The sequence below is a fragment of the Sylvia atricapilla genome, chromosome 19 (assembly GCF_009819655.1).
Source record: "Sylvia atricapilla isolate bSylAtr1 chromosome 19, bSylAtr1.pri, whole genome shotgun sequence".
NCBI classification, from domain to species: Eukaryota; Metazoa; Chordata; class Aves; order Passeriformes; family Sylviidae; genus Sylvia; species Sylvia atricapilla.
In genome coordinates this window covers 7,849,687-7,873,399 of record NC_089158.1, presented here as the reverse complement: position 1 = coordinate 7,873,399, position 23,713 = coordinate 7,849,687, and the positions used below count along the sequence as shown (strand labels likewise).

At 50.1% G+C, this 23,713-nt stretch overlaps 1 protein-coding gene across 2 annotated transcripts in view; it reads left to right on the top strand.

The window, feature by feature from the left end:
- The window catches only part of VAV2 (vav guanine nucleotide exchange factor 2), a 127,737-nt gene that overhangs the window by 980 nt on the left and 103,044 nt on the right, over positions 1-23,713 (top strand). The window lies entirely within an intron of this gene.

Here is a 23,713-nt window from a genome sequence, read left to right as displayed (position 1 = left end):
CTCATCGTGGCTTTGGATACTTTAAAAGGGCTCCATCCTTAGAAGTGTTTGCAGTTCCTGGTTGGTTTGGTGGAGGGAGGCTTAAAGAAACAGAAAAAAAAAATAAAAAAGAAAAAAAGAAGTAAAATCAGCTCAGGTTGTTTTGGGTCTAAATGCTCCGCTGGTGTGTTTTTTTTTTTTTTGCAAGCTGAGCTGTAGGTATTTGCATGGGAATCGGGAAGTGAAATCGATTAGAAACAAACGAAAGGGGGGTTGTGCCCTGCCCGCCGGCAGCCCCTGTGTTGACAAGCTCCTTTTAGAGCGTCGCCTTTTATTTTGGAACAACAGGTTCTAGCGGTGAAATGGAAGGGAAACTTTCTGTGTTTAACTCCGGCTGAAGCCTTCAAGGCTAAATAACCTCCAGTGCCCGCATAAGTTCGGTTCCTGTGCTGTGAAAGCAAATCCCTCTCCCTTTTTCCGCTGGAGTTTCCTTCCAGGGCGATGTGTGGTTTTTTTGTTTTTTTTTTTTTTTTTTTTTTTTTTTTTTTTCTGTTTCTTTTTGTTCCAGCTGTTTGTCCCCTTCCCCAAGACACATCCACGAGTGCTGGGGTGGCTGCTGTGGCCCAGCACACCCAGGAGCTCCCAAATTTGGAGCCGCTCTCTGTGGGGGAGCAAAGGGCACTTGGCTGTGAGGATGTCCTTGATCCTGCAAAGCACCGGAATGGGAATCCCCAGCCGTGTGGTGAAAGCAGCCCGGGAGAAAGAACACGTCCTGATGCCTGTTCCCGGGCTGGAACAATGCTGGGAGATTTCCTCTTGCCTTGCCAGCCTAGGGACTGATCAAACTCTTTTCCGCTCGGGCTGATGGTTCCAAATATAACCTGCCGTGCTGTGGATGTGGAGGGCTGGAGCTTCCCTAGGACGTGCTGAGGATGGCACGCTGTGTTTTGGGGTTTTTTTTAAGGGAATACTGTGCTCCCACAAAGCTCCTTTTGGTGCTGTAGTTGCCGTGTGGGGAGGCCAGAATGGGTTTGAAGAAGTGGCTCTTGGGGACGTGGTTTGGTGGCAGGTTTTGCTGTGTTATGGGCTCGGTCTTGGAGAGCTTTTCCAGCCTAAAGTGTGGTTCTGTGGGAGCTGTGATCCAGGGAGGATCCCGGGGTGGTTTGGAGAGGAGGCTCTCGCCATCCTTGCTGGTTGCAGGGGAGAGTTTACAGCTGTGCTGTCTTTAATAAAATTGCTTTCTGCTTTCACAGCCTTAGGGGATGTGTCAGGGGGCTGATGGGGGTGGCTTTGGTGGCCTTCTCTCTGAAAATGAGCTCACTGGAGGGGAGCAGCACAGGACCTGCAGAGCATCACCTCCTGTAGCAGTGGATGCTCTGGGGAGGCTCAGCCAGGATGGGACCCAAACCACTCAGGAGTCGTGCTTTGTGTCTGATGTGTTTGGTGCTCTTCCGGCAGTTCCTGGGTTTGGGAATTCGGCTTCTTCCTCGGGGTGGTTAAAGGTACCTTCTGCTGCAGTGGCAGCCCAGGGAGGAAGGGGCTGAGCCCAACCACAGAGGGGACAAACACCCCTGGGATGGCCCAGCCCCGCTGTGGCCCTGGGAGAGCAGTCCAGTGTCTCCAGGCCAAATTTCAAAGCAATAATTCGGCAAATAAAATCAAATACTAAAGTAGGACTCCATCCCTGTCGCCCAGCCGGGATGTGCTGAGACACGGGGTAGGGATGCACAACGCAGAGGAACTTCAGAGGTGGTTTTTGATGATAAATGCACATTTTGCCTGGCTGGCTGGACTGGCTAACCAGCTGTCTGCCTCACTCGAGAGCTCCTGTTGTTATTAATCAGGTAAAATGCCAGGGGACACGACACTTGTGCTAGACTTGAAACACCCGGCGACGCTCTGTCATCCACCTTTCCTGCTGAATTAAGTGGGGCTGTGCAGGTGTGTGATGAGAAACAGATTTTTGCCGGGGGTGAGCAGCGTTTCAAAGGCCAGAGGTGAAATCACATCTCTGTGGAGGAACTCTTTGACATCCAGGCACTTGTGTGTTATGTCTTTAATCCCCTTCCACGCTGGTTTGTTTTTTTCCTGAGAGGTGAGGTTGGAGTCTGGCAGCACGGGGAGGCTGCAGGGACTGGAGCTCCTGCTGTGGAGGGATGAGCTGGTGTCCAAAAAACTCCCCAGCCTCACAAACCTCCCTGTGCTTCTTCAGCACAGGAGTCCAATAGATGATGCTTAATTAAATAAATGAGGCGAATCGCCCCGTTAGGTTTCAGTCTGAAGTTTGCTCTATTTTCATGTCCAGAGCCCCCTCAAATCTGGTGTTTGGTGGTGCCTGGGAGGATGACCCAAAGAACTTCCAGAGTGGCCATGAAAATAAACAGGAAAAACCATCTTGAATCCCAGCTCTCTTCTGAGAGTCGCTGGACGTGAGGCCAGTTTGGATGAGCCTGGAGTGAAAACTTCATTTCTGCTCGTTGCTTTTGCTGCAGAGGCTGTTTCTGGAGGGCTGGCAAGTGGAAAGAAGCAACCCTGGGTGCTGACTGATCGTCACGTCTGTCACTGGGATTGGATTTTTGGGGGTGTCACTCAGGGTGATTTTCAGCCAGCTGGGAGAGTGTGATGCAAAGGACATTTGGAGTTGCAAATAGGAGCGGGGTAGGAGCCCTCTGGTTTGCATTCCCTGCCCCAGAACCTCACTCCTCTCCCCATTCCCCTTCCTAACTCCAGTCCTCTGTCACTCTGTGCTCTTGTGAGTGAGATGGAGATCTTTAAGCTTTGCATTTCCCATCAATAATTAGGTTTTGAACCTTAATTTTGTTAAGTGTCTGGTCAAATACAAATTAAATGACTCTCCACTCGTGTTTCAGCATAAAAAAATACAGGTCTAATAAAACAGCTGCGTGTTTGGGTGAGGTTGATAGTTGGTGCTGTGAGTTTTGTGAGGTTTTCTTTTTGCTTTTCATTTTTTTTTTTTTTTTGCATTTGTCTTAGATAAAATTAATCCTTCCTGACAGGCCTTGGACGTGTTGGGAGGTTGGTAGGGAAGCCTGTGCAGAAGCAGAGACCTTGTGGGGGGCTGCACCAGCTGTGCCAGGCACCTTTGTGAGTGTGGGGGAGCTGATCAGGAATTATCCAGGAAAATTGGGAGTTTCCTGCTGAGTGCCAAATCCCTGCCCTTCTTCTGCTGGTTCAGTCCTCCAAAATCCACCCAAGGCCACTAAAACCATGAGGTTCCCAAAAAAAACCCCTCCCAAAACCACCAAAAACCCCACCAAAGTCTGCCCCAGGAGGTGCCCGGGTGGCTGAGCTCAGCCTGGTGGGGATGCTGTGAAGGGCAGTTCTGCTCCCAGCCTCTGCAGATGAAGGAAAAGGGGTTAATTTGAGGAAGAACAATTGAGAAGGGAGCAATAACCCCCCCAAACTCTGCCCCTAAAAGCCCTGAGCACCCCTCTGTGTGTTAAGGGAGGTGGGAATCGCTGCCTGCACCAAGCTGTTGGGATGTGATTTAACACCAAGACTCCCACAGACACCACACTGCTCTCACCCCTCCTCAGAGGCTGCTCTGGACACTGCTGAATATCTTTATTTCCCTGCTCCAGCACCTCCTGGACTCTGGAAGGGAAGCAGCCACAGCCTGAATTCCTTGGTGCGTGCACAGACCCCAGGTTAGCAGTTAGTGGCCAGCCCATCAAGGATTCTCATTTTGAAGCGTGTTGAAATCTCTCCAGAGGGAAACCCACCCGTCCTTGCATCTCCTGGAGGTTTGGTTTGGGGCCTTGGGGGGCTGCTGAGAGGCAGCCAGGGTCACTGGAGAGGGGCTGGGGCTGCCCAGTGCTGGGCTTTGCTCTTGCTGGAGGAGGCAGGCAGACACAGGGACTGCCAGCACTGATGTGTGACACTGCCCACCCCTCACTGAGCTGTCAGCTGTCCCCCTGCCTGCTTGCTCCTCTTCGTTTGCCATCTCTAAAGGCATCCCTGGGCGGCAGGGACCAGGAGCTCTGCAGAACTGAGATGTTCTAGAAACACGTGGGTTTATTGCAAGGGTAAAGAGGGTCTGATTTCAGTCACCAGCCTGGGCTGGAGGGGAGCCCCAAAGAGAGAGAGGGGATAAAAAAGAGAGGTAAAAAAGCCAAGAGAGGTAAGAAGAGTGCCGTGGTAAGAGAGAGGGAGATAGGAGAGTGAGGACCTTGTTCCAACATATTATATCTCCTTTGTATTGAATATTCTAATTTACAGTGACCAACCGGCACAAGACACAAAACCTACAAACTTTGCACGCAGCCTATGAGAACTACTAAATTACCACATCATCCTGTATTCTAAACTCTAAAGACTGCTCTTATCTACTTTTTCCTTGATACCTCGGCAGGGTGCAGAGGGGCTGCATTCTTGAGTCCTTTTGTTTTCTGTCCTTCACCCCATCTCCAGTTCCTCACCGTCCTGCCTGCCATGCCTCCATCTCAAAGCTGCCCTTCATTTTTATTTCACTCACAGATTTTATATCTCCAGGATTTCTTACTCATATCCATAAGCCCTTCCTGCCCCATCTTTCCCAAAGGCCACCAAAATGCTGTTTATTGCTGGGGTAGGCTCTGGGTTTGCTGTGACATTTGGGAGCAGGAGTTTCTCCCAGGTCCAGGGGGATGGAGTGCTTTTGGTGCAGGTGACTCTTCATGAGGCTTTGGGGGTTTTGTGGTGTCCACTTTGAAGGTTTTACAGCTACAACGCTTGTAATTACTTCCATATGTCATGATAGCAGTGAAATATAATTTGGTATTGTCAGGGTGGGTTCTTTGAGCGAGGTCTGTGTAGCCACTCTGATTTACCCTGCTCAGGTCCTCTGGCTTATTATTATTTTTTTTTTCTTTCTATTTACTCTCTGCTTTTTGAAACTTGAGTTCTGTTCCAAAAAGAGGAAAAAAAAAAAAAGGCTGTAACAAATGGCCTCGTTACATAGCACTGTTGACTGTGTCTCACTGACTTCCTCTTTGGATGTGCTGAGCCTTACAAAGGAGAAAAAAAGGTGCTCTGTGTGTCCAGCTCCTTGGAAAACAGGAGCTGCTCCCACTCTTCCTGCTCTGGGTGCCAAGCAGAGCCCGAAAACCCTGTGTCAGCAGGGGTAGGACCCTCCTTGTGGCCACCTGAGGCTGAAGGATCCGACTGAACCTGCAGCTGAAGGCTCAGAAATATTCTGGTGGGGCAGGAGGAGGTGGGGAGTGGTGGATGGATGCTGAGGGCTGTGCCAAGCTGAGTGAAAAGCGACAAAAACTTCTTATTTTTTTTTTTCCCTTTTTTCCCCCCCATGCCCTGGAATGATGGATGAGAGCAAAATACCTGCGTTAAACACCTACCAGCAACGGGCTCTTGGGTGAATAGATGCCTTGAAAAACACAAAGCCAAAGGGAAAAAAAAGAAAAAAAAAGGGAAATTTTGGTCGTTTTTCACACCAGGACGGGGTTTGGAAGCTGCCAGCTCTCCCTGCAGCCTGCTGATGAGCTGTAAAAAATGCTTGGCTGGTCCATGCTGCTGGGTGCTGATCCGGGGTGCTGTGCCAGGAGCAGGGGGTGCCTCGGGGCTGGGTCCCTCCAGGCAGCAACAGGAGGGATTTTTGGCACTGGCATCTCTCAGCTGCTGTGTCTGGGTCTGAGCGGGGCAGTTTGGGTGAGGAATTAGGGAAATCAGGGAATTGGGGGTGGGATGGGACCCACCACCCCCACCTCTGGCTGTGGGAGCCCCAGATCCTTTTCCTTCAGCTCATCTGGAGGAGAAGGGACCTGATTTTTTGGCAGGGAAATAAATGTTGCCTCAGACTGACCCGAGGGCAAACTTTTGATCCGTTTCTTTGTCGTTTCTTAATGAGACAAAACCTTTTCCCAGCGTTGGAGCTGCTCCCCTTCTCCACTTGACTGCCCTCGAGGTGTGTTGAGGAACAGATTGAATATGCTCATCCCAAAAATCCCAGTGGCCTGGGCTGGGAGGATCAGGATCCCATTGATTTAGGGTGCAGGGCTCTGAGGTGCCTCTGTTGGGTTGGAGAGGATTGATGGAGGCTGGTAAATTCAGTGAGTTTGGGAAATGAAAGCTCTTCTTTGATTCTTAAAGCATGGATCCACCTTCTTTGAGCTGTGCAGATTTTTTTTTGTTTGTTTTTAAATAAATTTTGATTTCCTCGCACCACTCTCACCATCACTTCGCTCCTTGGGATTTCCAGTGATCTTCAAACAATCCCGTGGCTGCTTTTTCAGTTTCTCAGAGCTCTGCTCCCAGCCCAAGGCTTGCTCAGGGCCCATCAGGGTGACCCTGTCCTGCTCATGCTGGGTCCATCTGTCTGCCCAGCTGTCCCTGCCTCGTCCCCACAGCGCTGTCCCTGCTGCCAGCCTGCAGCATCACCCCCAGCTCTCCTGTCACGAGGGGCCCCAGGGGTGGAATTCGGGCTCAGGGTGGCTCCTGTGTCACCCAGGGTCACCTGCCACGTGTGCTGCTGAGTCTAAACCTCAAAACTGCTTCTACAGGAGGGGAAGGACCTTCCTTCTCAGGGCAGCTTAATCCCAGGCCGCCTTTGACAGCTTCAAGCTCTGCCTTGATGAAATTACTTTTCTATCTCCCCTTCAAAAAAACCCCACTTTTGTATCTCCCCTTGCAGGAAAACTCCTGGAGAAAGGTCTGTTTCTAATCAAAAAGCGACTTTTTCTCTCCCTGCTTGGTGTTTTCTTTGGTTGCAGCTCAGGGCTGTGCTTCACCCCCAGATACAACTCTGCCCTCCACCCTCTGGAGCCTCCCAAATATCCAGGGCATGGTCAGGCAGGGCTGGGCTCTCCTGCTGGAGGTTACAAACAACTCACAGGACTTTGTATTTAACAAATCCGTGCTGCCCTGCAGGTGTCTCACACCTGGGGGTTGTGTCTCTGCTGAGCCCCCTCTGGCTGTGATTTGGTTTTTTTCCCTGCACATTTTTGTGCTTCTGGGAGTGTTTGGGTCTAGTCCGTGTTAACAGGAAGGTTTAGCTTGAGGTGCCCTAAGCTGGGAGGATTTTTGAGGGTTTATGTGTGTGATGGGACTGTCTGAGTCCTCTCCTCATGTGTCACAGGGTGTTTGTGCTCGACCTAAAGCCACAAGGGCTCCGCTGTGGCAGGAGCTGTAAAAATAACAGGTGCAGGTGGATCAGTGTGCTGCAAAAACAACATTTCTCCTCAGGAAGGTCACAAAGAGCAGGGCGCTTTGGCCATCGCATTTCCCAGCCTGGTCTAACCAGTCGTGCAGAGCAAATTTTTTGGACGCCTCTTTGGATCTTTTGGGACACTTTTTGGGTCCCTTTTCTGGAGTTCCCCCCAGCAGTTGTTTGACCCTGAAGGCAGAGCTGCCAGCCCTTCCTGGCCCAGGACAAAGGATGTGCCTGTCCCTTGTCCCTGCTCTGCCCAGCACCCGTGTCTCAGAGGAGGTGATGTGGAATCTTTTTCCTGTTTTGTAACCCCTGGGCCTGGCCTGTCTGGACAGCCAGGATTCAGCTGGAGGAGCCTCCTCTGCCTCCTTGGAAAGCCACCAGCCTGACTCATATCCTGACTTTGCTCCTCGTGGAGTCAATGGACTCCGTGGCGTTGCCCGTGGTGCAGAAAAATCAGATTTTATTCACCCTGCTGCCTCTGGGCTTCTCAGGATTGAATTTTCCAGGCTTGCTGGAGCTGGGAATCATCTCCCATCTCTCTCAGTGCCCTCTTCCCAGACCATGCTTGTAATTATTTACATCTGTCATGACAGTAGTTAAATCTAATTCAGTATCCAGGTGATGAGGCTGGTTTGGCGCAGGGAGATGCCGCCTTTGGATGAAGAGAGGTTGGGATTTGTGCATCTCTTGGTGCTCCAGCAGGGACCCTGAGCCTGTGCCTGCCCTTGCTTTGGCCCCCAAACCACCAGGATTCGGTAAACGAGGAGAGGGGGAAGGTTAAAAGGGTTCCCAGAGAGGAAATTTGCTTTTTCTCCTCCAGCATTCGCTGATGGGAGGGAAGGGGAGGGAGGGGGGGAAAGTAAATTGGCTCTTTTGTAGCATTCATATCTTTTGTGGAGTTTTATGGTGGTTTACAGCTAAATGGAACATCTGGTATTTGAAGGGGGCCGAGGAGGGAACAGAGGAGGTTTGTGGCTGGGGAAAGGGGAGGAGCAGGAGCAGTGATTTGTGTTCAGCACCACAAACACGGAATTATCTGTGAAATCCACGGGGGCACTCAGAAAACAAATGCAGAGCCTGGCTGGGAGCAGGGCCCTCCCTGAGCAGGAAAAGCCACGGCAGGGTCTGTCCCCATCGCCTTGCCCAGCAGGGAGTGAGGATGGGAGATAAATCTGGAATGGTAAAAATAGGTTTTATATCTAAAATACGGGCTAGAGATAGAGGTGTGAATACATGAATGTGTTTATACATTAATAAAGTTGTATTTCTTGAAGAGCTGGAGGCAGGAAAACCCCATGGCAGGGTCTGTCCCCGTTTCCTTGCCCAGCACTGAGATGTTTTAACTGGTTTTGCTTCCCAGGATGAGTTTTTTTGGCTCCTTTGGGTTTGTCAGGATTTGGAATGCTCCTGGAGCACTCAGGTTCATGCAGGATCCAGGTTTTTTTCCTAAAGCACAGCTCTGCTCCTGGGAGGTTGGGCTTTGGGGAAGAAGCAGATAAATCTGTGATGGTATAAATAAGTTTTATATATAAAACACGGGCTAGAGATAGAGGTGTGAAATCTATGAATGTGTTTCTAGGTAAATAAAGTTGTATTTCTTTAAGAGCTGCAGTGTGTTGAAGGCTGGAAATCCCAGGCTGAGTGGCATGGCCCCAGGACAGGAAATGTGCACAGCGTTGGGACAGGCTCGTGTGCACATCCAGACCCTTTGTGTTTATGGGAAGCACTTTCTCATGTGAGTGATCTTCCAAGAAAAATCACTGGTGGGCCTTGGAGAGGGGAGGAGACAAAAAAGTAAAAAAAAAAAAAAAAAAAAAAAAAAAAGACTTTTCCCTCCCATAGCTGTTGTAGAACTGTGGCTTTAAACAGAAAATAAACCAGAAAATTCCCTGGTAAACTCAGCAGAGGAGTTTATGATTTTTATAATTTTTTTTTCCCTTTATAGATCAGCTTGTATATCTTTATTTTCCTGCTGCTGCTGCAGGGTTTGGGGGATGTTGTCTGGGAATTGCTGCTCAGCACAGTGTGGGCTCTGGGTGCCCAGAAGTGGCCCTGGGGCTCCCTTGGGTGCCCCTCTGGCAGCTCCATGTGCAGGGTGGGAATGGCTTTGTTCTGGTGGCTGGGCAGAGCCCAGGTGGGGGCAGAGCTCTGCAGTTTGGGGACAGGGCATTATTGTGTGTGAAAAGGTGAATTTTTCAGGCAGAAGTTGCAGAACGTGAGCTGAGGTTTGCTGAGTGCCCAGTCTGGCCTGTGCTGGGGATGGATATTCCCAGGGAGATGTCCCTGCCCCTCCTGTCCATCCCTCCGCTGGATCACTGAGCATCTCCCAGCTTTTGTCTGTGGAACCCACTGGGGGTTTAGGGAGTGGGCACAAATATTTCTACAGAAAAAATGAGGGTTTTTCTACAAAATTTTCTAAATATTTTGGATTTTTTTTCTACAGAAAAATCGAGAAAAGGCTTTCTGAGATAATTAAAAGTTTAACCCGGGGTCTTGACCCCTGAGTGGGTCTCCAGGTCACACTCCTGGGTGGCATCACAGCTTTGTGGCCTCGATTTAACCCCCTCCTCCATCAGCTCTGGGCTCTCCAGGGGTTGGGATGTTCACACCGATGGGACCAGGACACTTCCAAAGGTTTTCCCACCTTCTCTTGCCACTCCCTGCAGCTTTGGCCTCTTGGCTGATGCAATCTGTGTCCCACTGCTGAGAGCCTCACCTGAGGTGCAGAAAACACCCCGAGCAGCCAGACCTGTTCCTTTGGTCACGGGGGGAGAGGCCACACAAACCTTTTTGCTTCTCCCCTCGCTGCGTTTTCCACCCTCAACGTGTTCAGGTGCACGTCCCCAAGCTCTCCCCACGTGGAAAACACCTAAAATATATCATTTTTCTATCATTTTCTTAGAGGTGACCAAGGTTAGAAGTGAATTTTCCTGCTGTTGGCAGCTGGGTTATCTGGGGAAGGGTAATGAGGAGGCTTTAATGAAGCTACAGTATCTGCCTGGGTTTAAAGCCAGGTTGTTGCAAGGAGCATTTCTAATTAGGAGAGATTTAATTCCAGATTTTTGTCCATCCTCCCACCCCACCCTCCCCTCTTAATTATATTTGCTAACGTGTTTAACAGCTTTCCCTTCAGAAAAGAACAATTTATTCAAAGGTCATAAATAGATTCTGGTATTAATTACTCCAGGAGCCACACTGGGCTGCTCTGGAGAAAGCCACTCCGTGGGGAATGCTGAACCTTTCACAGTTGGATTCATCTGGGGTCGAAATGACTTTGTTTGCGCACTCCCCCATCAAAGACACCTCCAAAATAAAAATAAAAATAAAAATAACAACCCCCAAAAGCTGATTATTCCACCCCCATTTGTGCCCAGTTGAAAACCCACGGGGGATCTTGTAGCTTCATTTCCCCGAGTTTTCGGAGCAAGTAAATCCCAGCATCTGCCTTGATCCCTTTAAATTGGGTTTATAAGATTTGGGGGCATTTTTTTGGTCGATTATTTAGGGATGCCATCGTTGCTGTAGGGGCTGAGCTGGAGCAGGGAGAGCAAAGCCTGGCTGGGACCAGTGACAGAAGGACGGGGCTGAGCTGTCCCCTCCTCCTCCTCCTCCTCCTGACGCCCTCCCAAGCTCAGCCCAGCTTAGGTTAATAGTTTTTGTAACCTCCAGATTTTTTGGAGTGGCTGCAACATCTGTTCCAAGTGATAATAACGCAGTGCTGAGGGGGAATTAGCATACAGCTGCCGGGCCGGGGGGGGAGAGCCTCTATAGAAAAAGAAATGAATTTATTGACGGGAGATGAAGCCTCATTGCCTTTTCACAGTTCCTGGTGATTTTGGCAGCGTGGGCAAAATCTGTTCCTCTGCAGTGGGAAAGGACGGGGCTGTGGGACCCTGATGGGGTTTGAGGCTCCTTTGTTTTGTCATTTCACCCGGAGCCAGGAGCACTTTTTGCTGGCTTTAGGTTCTTTCTGAAGGCTCAATCTGCCAGATGAGCCCGGCTTGGGCTGGTTGTGTGTGTGTGTGTGTGTGTGGGGAATATTTAATATCTCAGGGAATAACTCTGTTTTCTCAGCCACCTGGTCCAGTGGGTGGCATCCCTGCACACTGAGCTCCTGAAAGTCTCTTTTTTTTGTTTTCTCCTTCCACTTTGGCTCACCAGGAGCTGCAGGTTTGTGTTTGGCACTTCCAGGATGTGCCTCTCCATCCTTCATCCCCCTCAGGGAGATCAGCATCCCAGAGCAGGTGTCTGACCCACAGCTCTGCATCACCAGCGCTGAGGTGAAATATTTCTGTGTCTTTTCCTTCCCCTGGTGGTTTTGCTGGAGCCCTGTGATGTGTCAGTTTAATTTTTCCTCGAGGGAAGGCAGACAAACTTTGTTTTCCCTGCTTTGGGGAAACGCAGGAGAACGTGACTGAAGTGTTCTCTGAAGCCTCACAGACTTGAAAGCGAATTTAAAATGCCCAGGTTTTAAAATTTATAAACCCAGAACGATGATTGGGGAGGTTCTGGATTCCCCTCCTTGTAAAATAACAGCAACAATTAAAAAAATCAAACTGAAGCCAACCCACGTTCAGCTTCGGGCTCCACCAGCAAGGAGTTAATGGAATTACCTGTTTTATGTGGGGACAAAAAAAATAATCTTAAACACCTGATTTAACTGGATGTGAATAAAAGGAGGAAAACTTCAGAGGGTGGAAAGCAGCCTCAGAAATCCAGAGGGGGCAGAGAGGAACTTGCCAGAGGTGGGGCTGTGTGTGCAGGGATGCTGAAGAGGGAAGGAATAACCCCCAGGTTTTGCAGGGTCTCTTCATAGGAAAAATCTCTGTTTCTCTGAGCAGACACAGCAGCACAGCTCGAATCTTGGTTTGCTATATTTTTTTCCTTCTGATTTAGAGGTTTTTGGTTTTTTTTGTTTTTTTTTTTGAGAGACAGCTCTTCTAATAGCAGTGTCAGGGCGTGAGGCTCCTGTGTGACACAGGCGCGGTGTCAGGAGGGTTCTGCCTGCACAGAAACCCGTTATTCACCTGAGCAGGGCTGTCATTACCTGCCTCTGTGCTGCTGAGGCAGGAGGAGCTGCTCCCACACACAAAAAAAAGAGAGGTGTTTAACTTGTCTGTGCTCAAGGTGCCTTAGTAACTGCTTGGGTTTGTCTTTGGCACGTCTGAGGATCAATGTGGAGCTTCTCCTCCCTCCACCCACTGAGGGTTTCACTGAGAAATGGGACAAAAATCCTCCTGGCTCTGGCTGCTCATCCCACCCAGAGCTGGCTCAGGTCTTTGGGCTTTGACATTTCCAGGGTCTGGCTGGCTGGGCTGGGTTTCCAGCCTCTCCCAGCCTGCTCTCCTGAGCTCTGCCATCCTCCTCTGGTGCTCCCTGCAGTCTCAGGATAACGGAGGTGATGGAGGTTGTGCCCAGCCTGGGGCTCCTCATGCTGTCCCTGGGGGGTTTTGGGAAAAAACAAAACAACAAAAACCCAAAAAACCCAAAAAACCCCCAAAAATCCAAAACACACATGCACAAAAAAAAAAAAAAAAAACAAAAAAAAAAAAACAAAAAAACAAAAAAACAAAAAAAACCCCAATAAAAACCCCACCAACCCTGCAGAACTTTTCTGAGGAAAAAAAAATCTAACCCAAAGAACTGTTGGGTTTTTAAAGTTCTTTGGGTTTAAGGCACCTGTAAGAAGCCAGGTGTGGGGAGGGTGCTGTGGGCTGCTTCCACAGCCCTGGTTCTTCAGGAATCTCCCTTAGCAGTGCATCTGAGACCTGTTGCTATTTGCGTTATTTTGGGTTGTTTGCGTTACTTTTTTGGATGATTTTTGCGTTTTGGATGCCCAGGTCCAAGCTGCAGTTGGTAGCAGGCTCTTTGCAAAGAGAGGCCCTGCTCCTGGGCAGAGGTTATCCCGATAATCTGGGAATGCAGAGCAGCCAGATCTCCTTCTGCCTGGGGAGAACCTTTGGGGTTTGTTGTCCCTCTGGGCTGGATTTTGTAATCAAGTCTTTGGTTTTTTTTGTCAGAAAGGTCTCAACTGCTGGTTATAACTGGATTATAGCAGGGTTATAACTGGGTTTTTGCTGTCCCTGTTTGTGTGTGGCTGCATGAAGGGGACAGAAGTGTGAGTTCTTCCTCTCCTCCTGGGATGATGCTGAGCCCCAGGCTTAGGACATGGATCCTTTCCCAGCTCCAGGAAGCCTGGGAGAGCTGTGGGACTGTCCCACTCTGTGTCCCCCACAGCATTCCGTGGATGCTGTCCCTTCTCCAGGGGTCACTCCCAAACCTCCCAGCCTTGGGGAGGAGGTTGTGGCTGCTGGGAAGGAGCTGAGCTGGATTTCCCAGCCCTCCAAAGGGTTTGGGAGCAGATTTGGGGGTCACATTGGTCTGGTGTGACACCTTGGAGCTCACAGAGGAGATGGGCTGGGTCAGGAGTGGAGTGGCCCAAGGTGAAGCAGGAGATCTGCAGGTTCTGGGATATCTCCTGACCCCGGGGAGCTCTGCTGTGCTCCTGGGAACTCGGGCTGGGTGGGAGTGGAGAAACTCTCAGGTTGTGGGATCTGCCTGGGAGGTGGGGAGGCAGATTCCATCCTGGTGCTTGTGTAACTCTGGAGCCCTTCCCTGAGGATTCAGAGCCTGTGGCTGGGCATGGAGCAGCTGGGGAGGGACGTGTGCTGGAGGAGGGACAAAAGGTCAGGAGTTGTCTGGGACCAGCAGCTCCATACCAGGGAAGAGCTGGAAACCAAAAGTGGAGCTGCAGTTCAGATCATTGCATCACTTCTACTGGCTGCTCCTTGGGTTATTCAGTGCACCCTGAGGAGAGTTTCCTGGGATGGAAGGAGGGGATGGAAGGAGGTGTTGGGGAGTGGAGGAGGATTGAAAGCTCCAAGAAGAATGGGGGATGCTGGCTCAGAGGTGTGAGCACACCCTGGGGCGTGCAGGTTCCCAGAGGGGTCAGCACTCCTGGGGTCTGCCTGTCCCCCTGGGCACACACTCATTGATTTGGGAGCTGGGAAGAGGAGCTCTGCCTGTGCCTTCATGTCCCAAACCTGGAGCTGGGAAGGCTTTGTTCCCTCCAGCAGCCATCCCCAGCAAGGAGCCTGTGCAGGGCTCGTCCCCATCACCCTCTCCCGGGCTGGGATCCTCTGCCACAGCTCCAGCCCTGGGAATGCTGCTCCCGGAGGGGAGTGCTGCAGGAAAAGCCTCTGTCTGCTCTGGAGTGTGAGCAGAAGTGACGGGTCACGATGACTTTACATGACATGTTATTTTTGCTCCTCTCCCCGAGGCACTCAGCAGCTGGAGAACCTTTCCCCCACGGAGCTGGAGGCAGCTTTGAATAAGAGCTTTTTTTATTTTTTTTTTTTTTGCATTGGAAGCTACACCTTAGGAGAGACGTTTTATTTCCCTGGCTGTTTATAGCCCTGTAAAATACCGTAGAACCTTCATTTTCCCTCCTCGCCTGGTCTCCCGTTGCATTATGCAGAGGAACCATTTATTCCTAACAGCCTAATGTGTGCCACGGCCATTTCCACAGGAGCCAGACCTGCCTTAATATTTGCTGGATGGCTTTTTAAATGCATCGTGCTGGCTCCTTGAGCCAGGCTTTTTTTTAACAACTCCTGCTCCGGGCTGAGCGTACACAAACCTGACAAAAAAAAAACTCCTTCGTGCTTGTTCTCACACCTCAATTCTGTGCTTTTTAAACCAAAAAATCTCTCCCCGAGTTGTGTGTGTGGTGGTGGAGGCAGTTGCTAAGAGAAGGGATAATTTAAAGCAGAAGGAAGTCATACACGCAGCTGTACTAAAAATTAACTTCAGTTGGGTGGTACTTAGGAAATTAAAGCAGGGATGCTGCCAAAAAAAAAAAAATTAAAAAAAATAAAAAAAGGGGAAATGAAGAGTCTGGGTTTGACTGGGTGTTGATACTGTCTTAACTGTGTCAATAAAGTCACTTTCCTTCGTGGGTCAGTGAGCTTTTTTTTAGGGCTGCTGCCTGTTTAGACTTATTGATCCTCTCCCATTAAGCTCCAAATATTGTCCTTTCCTGTCCAGACAGTTCCCAGCCCGCTCCAGCAGAGTGGGTGGCTTTGGAAGGAGATGGAGTGGAGCAGCTGAGAAGGAATCAGATGCTGCTGCCAGTTCCCCTCTTCACCCCTCTGGCTGAAATTCAGCACTAATGGTCCAGCCCAAAATCTCCCTGGGGCCTTATCTGCATCCTCAAATTGTACCAAATTAATTAGCCCGGTGCAGCAAAAGCAACCCAACCTTCCCTAACGCTCTCTGCAAATGCAATTACCCTGGTTCCAGAGTTTATTTGAGAATATTCCAATTAACAGCCAGCTTTGCTGTCTGGTGGAGCTGCTCCTGTCTGGCTGGTAAATACCTCGTGGAATCCTGTTCCATGGAATCCCAGACTGGTTTGGGTTAGAAGGCACCTGGGTGCTCATGCAGCTCCATCCCCCTTGAGCTGGGGCAGGTTGTTGCAGAGGAGATGATGTCCTGGGGAAGCAGCAGGGTTTGTCAGGACCCAAATCCATGCAGGAATGGAGAGGAGGAGGGTTGGCTCCCTGGGTTTCCCCGTTGTCTCACAGGGAGATTTTCCAGTGGAGTTTTTCCTGCTGGACTGAGTATAAATCAGTGCAGAATTGCACAAGTCTTGCTGCTTGTGATTAATGCCCACATGCAACTTCCCATTAAATAGTTTACCAAAGCCTAGCTTGAAAAAAAATATAGCCCTTCCTGTCACAAAATACAAAATAATGGTCTTCCTTATTTTTAGCACAGGAAAAAAAAGAAAAAGGATAAAAAATACAAAAATATTTCTCTGCTTGTGCATGTTTAGCCCCTGGCTCAGAAAGGAGGACTTGCCTTAACAGAAATGTGAAGGCACATCTGGCAACTGTTCAGTCAAAGCATCCAGGAGATTTTTGGGAGGGTTCCTAACCCTCCTGTAGCCCCAGGTGCCAGCTTTGGGCGCCCCCCTGATGTGTTCCTGTAAGAAATGAGAGTTAGGAGCTGCCAGGAATGAGATGTGGGTGTTAAATTAGAGGGTCCTGTTATCTTGTTATCCTCCCCAAGCATTAATTTATATCAATATCCAGAGCCTTGTTTCCCGTAATCGCTGGGATCTGTTCTCAGGGCTGGTTTTTATGAGCTGGGGACCTGACCTTTTTAAGCAGCTTTACAAATTAAGTAGCCAGTAGATTAATTTTCTGTAGCCTGTTTTTATCATGCAGAGCAGGAACTGTGGCAGTAAATTTTACCTCTGGAGCTCGGGAAGGGGAAAAAAAAAAATCTTCCAGAGAAGGTAAAAAATAGTCCCATCCTCAAGGAGAGATTGAAATAAATTGGGTTAGAAATGAAAGTCCCCTTGTTTTAATTCAGGGGAGGTCAGGGACAGGGTTCTGCCCAAACCCAGGGAGGTTTGGAGTCTGTGGCCAAAATTTAAGCACTTCTCACTGCAGAAAGATCTTTAATTCATCGTGGTAACAAATCTCTTGATGCTTCAGGAAACTCCCCAGAAGCAGACTCAGCTCTGGCTGGAGTCTCTCATTTAAATTCCACTCTTGCAAAAAAATAACTCGGAATGGGAAGTGGTTTCCTTTCCTTTTTTTTTTTTTTTTTTTTTTTTTTTTTTTCTTTTTTTCTGCCTGTTTTCTTCCTGTGGTATGGGTTGGGATAGTGGAGCTCATGGGGCAGGTTTGGGACAGCCCAGCCTCTGCTGGGGCTCAGAACATCCCTCCCAAAATTAGAGTTTCCTTCCAAATGAGGCACCAGGATCAAGGAAAAGCTCTTGTGCTTTTTCACCTGGAGTGTCAGAGGGGTTGTGATGATGCTTGATGCTCTCTAATAAGGAATTAAACTTCTCCTTTTCCTCCACGAGGGCTGCAAAAAAGTCTTACAGATAAAATACAGCCTTTAATTACAACAAAAGGAAAAAGAAAAAAAGAAAAAAAACCCAACCAACATCACAGTAATGCCAGTGGCCTCTTCATCCTCCCCCTGATCAAAGTTCATCCTGATTTTTATCTGGTGCCTACATTAAATATGATGGTTAACCTTCAGATTTCCTGTCTGGGCCTCCCAAGCTTGGTGATACTTACAGTTACTCTTCAGTTAATTAATTTCCTTGCAGCGCTGAAAGGAGAGGAACTGATACCCTGAATGCAAATGGCCCAGGGCAGCACAAGTGCTTTAGGCAGGAAAAAAAAGAAAATGGGTGTTTGTGCCTGTGGTTGTGGGTGGGTTTTCCTTTCCTGAGACACAGGGATGGATTTGGGGTTGATCTGTTTGGAAAAATAGCATTTTGGGACGTGCTCTGAAGCTTTCTGGAGTCTGCTGGAGACTCGTGAGGGGCTTCTCCTGATGCCAGGGGGATTCTCAGCACCCAGCTGTGGGTTTATCATTTCATTTCTGACATTTCCCTGGTCCTGGAGGGAAGGTGCAGTGCAAGGGGTTCATCCCAAGCTCGGTTTAAATGTGATTTTAAATGGGTTTAAATTACCAAACTGCCCTCCCTGCTCCCAGCACTGCTTCTCCCAGTGCTGAAACACAACAAAAACCTTTCACTATTGAAAGCTGAGGAGAGGAGGAAGCCCAGAGTGACCCCGAGGGTCTGGGGGCTGCCTGTCCATCCTCTGTCCCCTGGGAGCCTCCAGGTGCTGCCACAGCCACCCCAGGCTGGTTTCCCCAGCTCTGCTTCAGCTCCTGCTGCTGCCCAGAGCTGGAGAATCTCTGCCCTGCCCTTGCCCATCACCCCGGAGGCTCAGAGGAGCTGCTGGGCAGTCTTTGCTCCCTCCCCAGGCCAGGTCTGATCCTGTGGCATAGGAGATTTTCTCCTGTTGGAGGACCTTGGTTGGCCCAGGGGCACCCCATGACCCCATTTCTGCTCCTTTTTTGGGGTGAAGAAGGTGCTGAGCTGCTCAAATCCTCCCCAGCCCTGCCCTGAGGAGCTGATGGCAGCACAGAGCCCTGTGTGCTGCCATGAGCGTCCAGGGACCTGTTAGAAAAGCACATTTTGGGCTTAATCTTGTGAAAATGCGGCTTGATTTCGTGTGCAGGTCTGCATCACTTCTCCAGAATGTGAGAAATGTTCTGGTTTTAATTCCTTCTCCAGGCAGGAGCTGGGGGGTGTCTTTCAGCATCATTACCTGGTGCCATTAAGAGAAACGTTCTGAGAATTTGCTGTCTGCTTTTAATAATGCCATCCCGGCCCCTGGGGGTGATTTGGGGGGTGTTTCCTCTCCAAACCCACTGGCCTGATTTCAGCAGGGCTCTGGGGCTGGCACAATCCTGTCCCTGGCAGCCTGGGCAGCAGTCCAGGAGTTGTCACCCAGCCCCACGGGTGTCACGGTGCCTGTCACTGGGTTGTTCCCATCTCCTGGGATGCAGGGAGGCCTGAAGTTTTATCTTTTGTATTTTCCTGTTCTGTGGTGCCCAGGGCTCAGCTCTGAGCTCACAGTCAGTGTCACTCAGCTCTGCACACAGCAGGGACACAAAACAAATCCTTCTCCTGCTGCACACCAAGGACAACTTTCAGCCCAAAGCACAACCAAGGGTGGGCTGGAGGGAGGGACAAGAAGGATGGGACCTCACAGCCTGGAGCTGGAATGGGACAATTCAACCCCAAGATGTGAATGGACCAAAACTTATAGAAGTGTGAGACCTCGTGACCATTTGTCCATTTTGTGACCATTTTGGGTCCATTTTGTGCCCATTTTGGGTCCACCTTGGGTGTAGCCCTGGCCAGGCTCTTGTCCTGCCCAAGGTGTGTCCTAAAGGCCTTTCAGTAAATCTCTCCTTTATTCTCCAGCTCTGTCCAGTCTCTGTTCCAGCTCAGCCTTCCCAAGGCATCAGCAGAACTCCTCTGCTGCTCCCCTGCTCTGGGAGCTTCACCATCCCTTCCAGGTCTTGTCTGGTGAGCAAAACTCCGCAAATCTCACCACAGCAGACATCTGCACTTCTCCCAGGCTTTTATTTCCTCCATCAGCCATTTCAAAGGTAAAAGCTGTGACAAACCTGGCATTAGAAATGGGTTTTTTTTTGGCTGAGTTTTGCTTTGCACAGGATGATTTCCCTTTGGGTGATGCCCTTCCCGGGCTCTGTGTGGTGGATGTGGCAGCAGTTTGTTCGTTCTGCCTCCCTGGCCACTTTTTGCACTGAGGAAAAGTCAGCTGTAATTCTGGAGGCTTTGTGGAAGTGAAGTGAGGCTAATTGGGAAGGAGTCACCCCACAGCGTGACTGAGTGCAGAAAAATTGCATTTTACCCGCGGTGGATGAATAATGCCATGGCAGCCACACAGGCTCTTCCCAGAAAAGCCTTTTGGGTGTTGGAAGAGCTCGTGCTGTTGGTCTGATGGCAGAATTTCTAAAAATCTGATTTCTTGTGACGTTTTAAGGAAGGAGAATCTGCAGAGTGGGTGCTCTGTGCCCTGAAATGAGGATGTTTGGGGACCAGAAAATCACAGATTTTATGGAAGGGACCTTAAAGCTCATCAGAGCCATGTGCAGGGACACCGTGCTCTAGACCAGGTTGCTCCAAGCCCCATCCAGCCTTGCCTTGGACACACCCAGATATTAATGACTATTTAAAATCTGCTCATATGGGACTCGTCTATAACTGACACATAACGATTTTGAATTCAATTTGCACCTTTGATTATCATTTAATTGTCTCTTTTGACAACTTTGCATGAGGGACCCTGGAGTCCCCTGCTGCAGACACTTTCCAACCCCACCCTGAGTTCCACAAAAATGTCAGAGCTTGGCCTTTCACCGTTGCTTTTTTTTTTCCAGGGCAGAAAACCCCCCATTTTTCTGGTTTAAAGAGACAAAAACTGAGTTGTGGGAGTGTCTTGACTCAGCCCAGGCTTGCAGGCTGCTGCCTGCACCCAATGCTGGACGTGACAGGGCTCCATTTGCTGACTTGGCTGCCACTGACTCATCTGAGAGGTGCCCCGGAGCTTTTCTCATCCCTGTCCTGTCCAAAGTTCATCCCAGCTCCGTTCCCTGTGTCAGGAGGACAGTGCCTGCCTGGAAAGTTCCCTGGAAGATTGCAGTGTAACTCTAGCTGCCCTTACACAATCCGCCCTGTTCCTCAAGAGCAGCTGAGTGGTCTGTCGTAATTTGATTGTCACGGTTCAGGTCAAGTCCTGTCTCAGAGCCTTTGGGTTGGCCCCAGTGTTTTGAGTTTTCTCTGCAGGAGCCTTCCCACGCACGGGGTTATCTCATTTCTCCATCAGCTCCCATCAGGGTTTGGTTCTCATATGTCCCATCTCTAATCTGTGGTCAGGTTTTGGGAGTGGAGTGTGATCCTGGGTGAGGCAAACACGAGGTTAGGACTCCACAGCAATAGCAGGAGCTAAGACATCTCTCTTTTCATTCTTTCCTTTTTTTCCCCTTTTTTTCCTTTTTTTCCCCTTTTTTTCCTTTTTTTTTCCTTTTTTCCCTTTTTTTCCTTTCCCTTCCCCTTTTTAAACTGAGTTCCCCTGCTGGAGCTGCGTTTCTCCCAGCAAGGAGAGAACAAGGCTGGGTTTGAGGAGCATGGAGGGGAACTCTTCATTCAGGGTGCCAGATTTGGGCAGATTGAGCAACGCCTCTGAGCTCTCCCAGGCTTCCTGCAGCCTCACATTGAACAGCTCAGAAAAAGCCCAGCCTGGATTTGTCAGTCCGCTGTGGAGACACCCAGATCTGGGATGCAGCAGATCCCTGGAATTCTGTGAGAAAAACCCAAAAGGACCACCTTGGATGGATTTGCCGCGGCCTTGATGAACTTTGGGAGTTTCTGGGTTTCTCCTCTGGAGCAGGGTGATGATCCTTGGTGGTTTTCCCACACTCAGGGGGCACAAAGCCTCTGCTCCCTGCCTTGTCACCCACCCCCAGGAGCTGCTGGACACAGGGGCTGTCACAGAGGGCTTGTGCCCACCTGGTTTTGCCAGAATTTCTTGTTATTCCTGGGATTGGCTCTTAGAGATATCCTAAAAGATCGATTTCTGGAGTACCACCAGCGGCACAGAGGATCTGACTGGGGTTTTCCAGAGGCTCAGTGGGAAGGCTTTTGGGTTACCAAAACCAGAAGGGTTTGGGGCTTTGGGGATGTCATCAGAGCTGGTGGAGTCCAGCTCTCAGCACACAAACATCTGGGCTTGCCTGTGGTGTCACCGGGTCCTTGTCCCCTCCACCAGCCCTGAGTTGTCCTGGACTCTCAGCTGCCTGATGGGTGAGGGGGTTTTAGCCACATTTACAGCCTTCTTTTTGCTTTTCTGTTTTTTTTTTCCCCCATGTGTAATGGGGGAAATGAACGTGGCAGTCTCCATGGGGAAGTCAGGAGAACTCCCCTTGGATGAAATAGGATGAGCTCTTGGAGCCCTGGGCTTGTCAGGGTGCCAGCAGCCCCCTGTGATTGTCCTCTGCCTCTGGGGATGAGGATTCAGACCTCTGAGTATTTAACAGGTTACTCCAGCATCTGTTTTTTGGGGTTTTTTTACTTGATTTTGTAGTTTTTAATAATTTTTTCACAATTCCATGTATATTCTGGTTTCCGCTTTATGAGTGTCATATTAACTGAGAGACCTCTTCCCTCTGAGAGCCCACAGACCACGCTGGGAAGTTCCTGTGGGGTCACTGAGGGATCTTTGTCCCTCTGAGCCGTGCCAGGGTGACCACGAGTGAAGGTGTGAGGATGAGCAGGACCAGAGCAGGGCTTGGCAGCCTGTCCTGCTCTGCTGCTGCACCCCTGGTGTGCTTCTCTTGGGCAGGGTGGAAGCTCCTGGTGAGTTTGTGCAGGGATTTTTCATCCCTCACCCTGAGCTCTGGCTGATTTTTCTCCCTGGGAAGGAAAAACCTTTTTCTTGCTTTTCCCCAGTGCCCTGCTTTGGGAGTTTGCTCAAATCCATGGCTGCTTTTCCCTCAGGTGCTTTCCTAGGGATAAATGGTGCTCGGGAGTGGATGTGAGAAGGAGAAACTGTGGAGAGGTCAGCCCTCATCAGGGTTTCAGGCTCATTAATCAGCCTCCCTAAGTGGAATTTGCCCAACCCTGGAGCTCTCAGCAATGGGAATGGCTTTGAAAGGGGAGGGAGGGGGGGGGGGAAATAATAGTGCTAAACTGTTTGAGAAATAATTTCATTCTCCACTTCTCAATAGATAAATCTGCTGTCCAACAACCCGAAATTTAATCTGTCCATCTGAAGTAATTGATGAGCTGCGACTTGAATCCAAATGGGGAAGGGAATTCTGTGCAGAGAGACAATGGGGCAAAGCTGGGGAGGAACAAAGCCGGCAGGAACAAAGCCACGGGGGATCGGGTGCTGCTGGGGGGTGGAATAGGAGCTCCCCTTTGGGTGCTTTGGACTCATTGCTGCTCCCAGAGCTGTCCTGGGGAGCCCTCGGAGCTGGATGGGGCAGAGCCATTCAGAGATCCCACACAGGGCGAGATGTTTTACACCAGAGAATGCCTTGGGTTTGGAGGGACCTTAAAAACCACCTAATCTCAAGCCCTGCAGTTCCCACTGCACATCCTTGGTCCTCCTCTCCGTTCTTAAGGTGTGAGGAGGCCAAAGGAGCTTTGGTGCCCTTTGTAGCATCAGAGTGTAGCACAGGGGGACTCACTGTGGCTCAGAGGTGAATCCTTTAGCTCAGAGATGCTTCCTTTGGCTCTCTAGAGCTTTGTGCCATGAGACACTTGTTTTCTCCCTGTAAACGATGTGTTTTCCCAAGGAGAGGGCCTCCCTTGCCTGTTTGCAGAGCCTGTGAGGAGCAGGTGCCCCATTGAGGACTCACTTCTTGCCCAGCACTTTGATAAGAGGAGATCTGACATCACTGCCAGGAGGTGCTGAAGAAAGCCCCTTTTATCTCCCCCCAGCAGAGCTCCAGCATTCCTTGGACGCTGCAGGACATGTTTCAAGCCCAGGGCTTTGGTCAGGCTCGGTGCCCACACGCCCTGTGTGCTCCCCACACAGCCCCAAGGCCTCTCCTAAAGGCCCTTTCCAAAATGCTGTCAGCTTGTTCCTGCCCTTCCAGGCAAAAATCCTCCTCCTCGCTTCTCCCCTTGTGTTTTAGGGTGGTTTTTTAGAAGTCTTTTAGAGATCCCCAAGTTTTCCATGTCCATCCTTGCTGCTTTGATGCCCCTCCAGACCCCCCCTGGGATCTCTGCTGGGTTGTTGAGCAGCTGCTGCTGCATCCTCCAGCTGTTTGCCTGCCTCTGCCATCACCAGGCTGCTCAAGAAAGCAACAGAGTCCCTGTCCCTGGTGGGGTTTGGTGGGGTTTGGATGTGGCATTTAGGGACACGGCTTCGTGGAGGGCTGGGCAGTGCTGAGCTGATGCTCTGACTCACTCCTAGAGGTCTTTCCCAACAGAAATGGGTTTGGTTTTCCATTAGAAAGGCAGTTTTGTGGGGGTCAGAAGCATGTGTCAAGCCTTTGGGGCTGGGATGTGTTTCCAGCCCACCCCGAGGTGCTCCAGTGGTTGGCTCTTCTCTGATGAATTTGCCTTGGAGATGGCTGTGTCCTGTCCCTGCAGGTGCCACGGGTGCCCAGTCATTCAGGGACTGGCCTGAAGTGGGGGTGTGGGGCTGAATC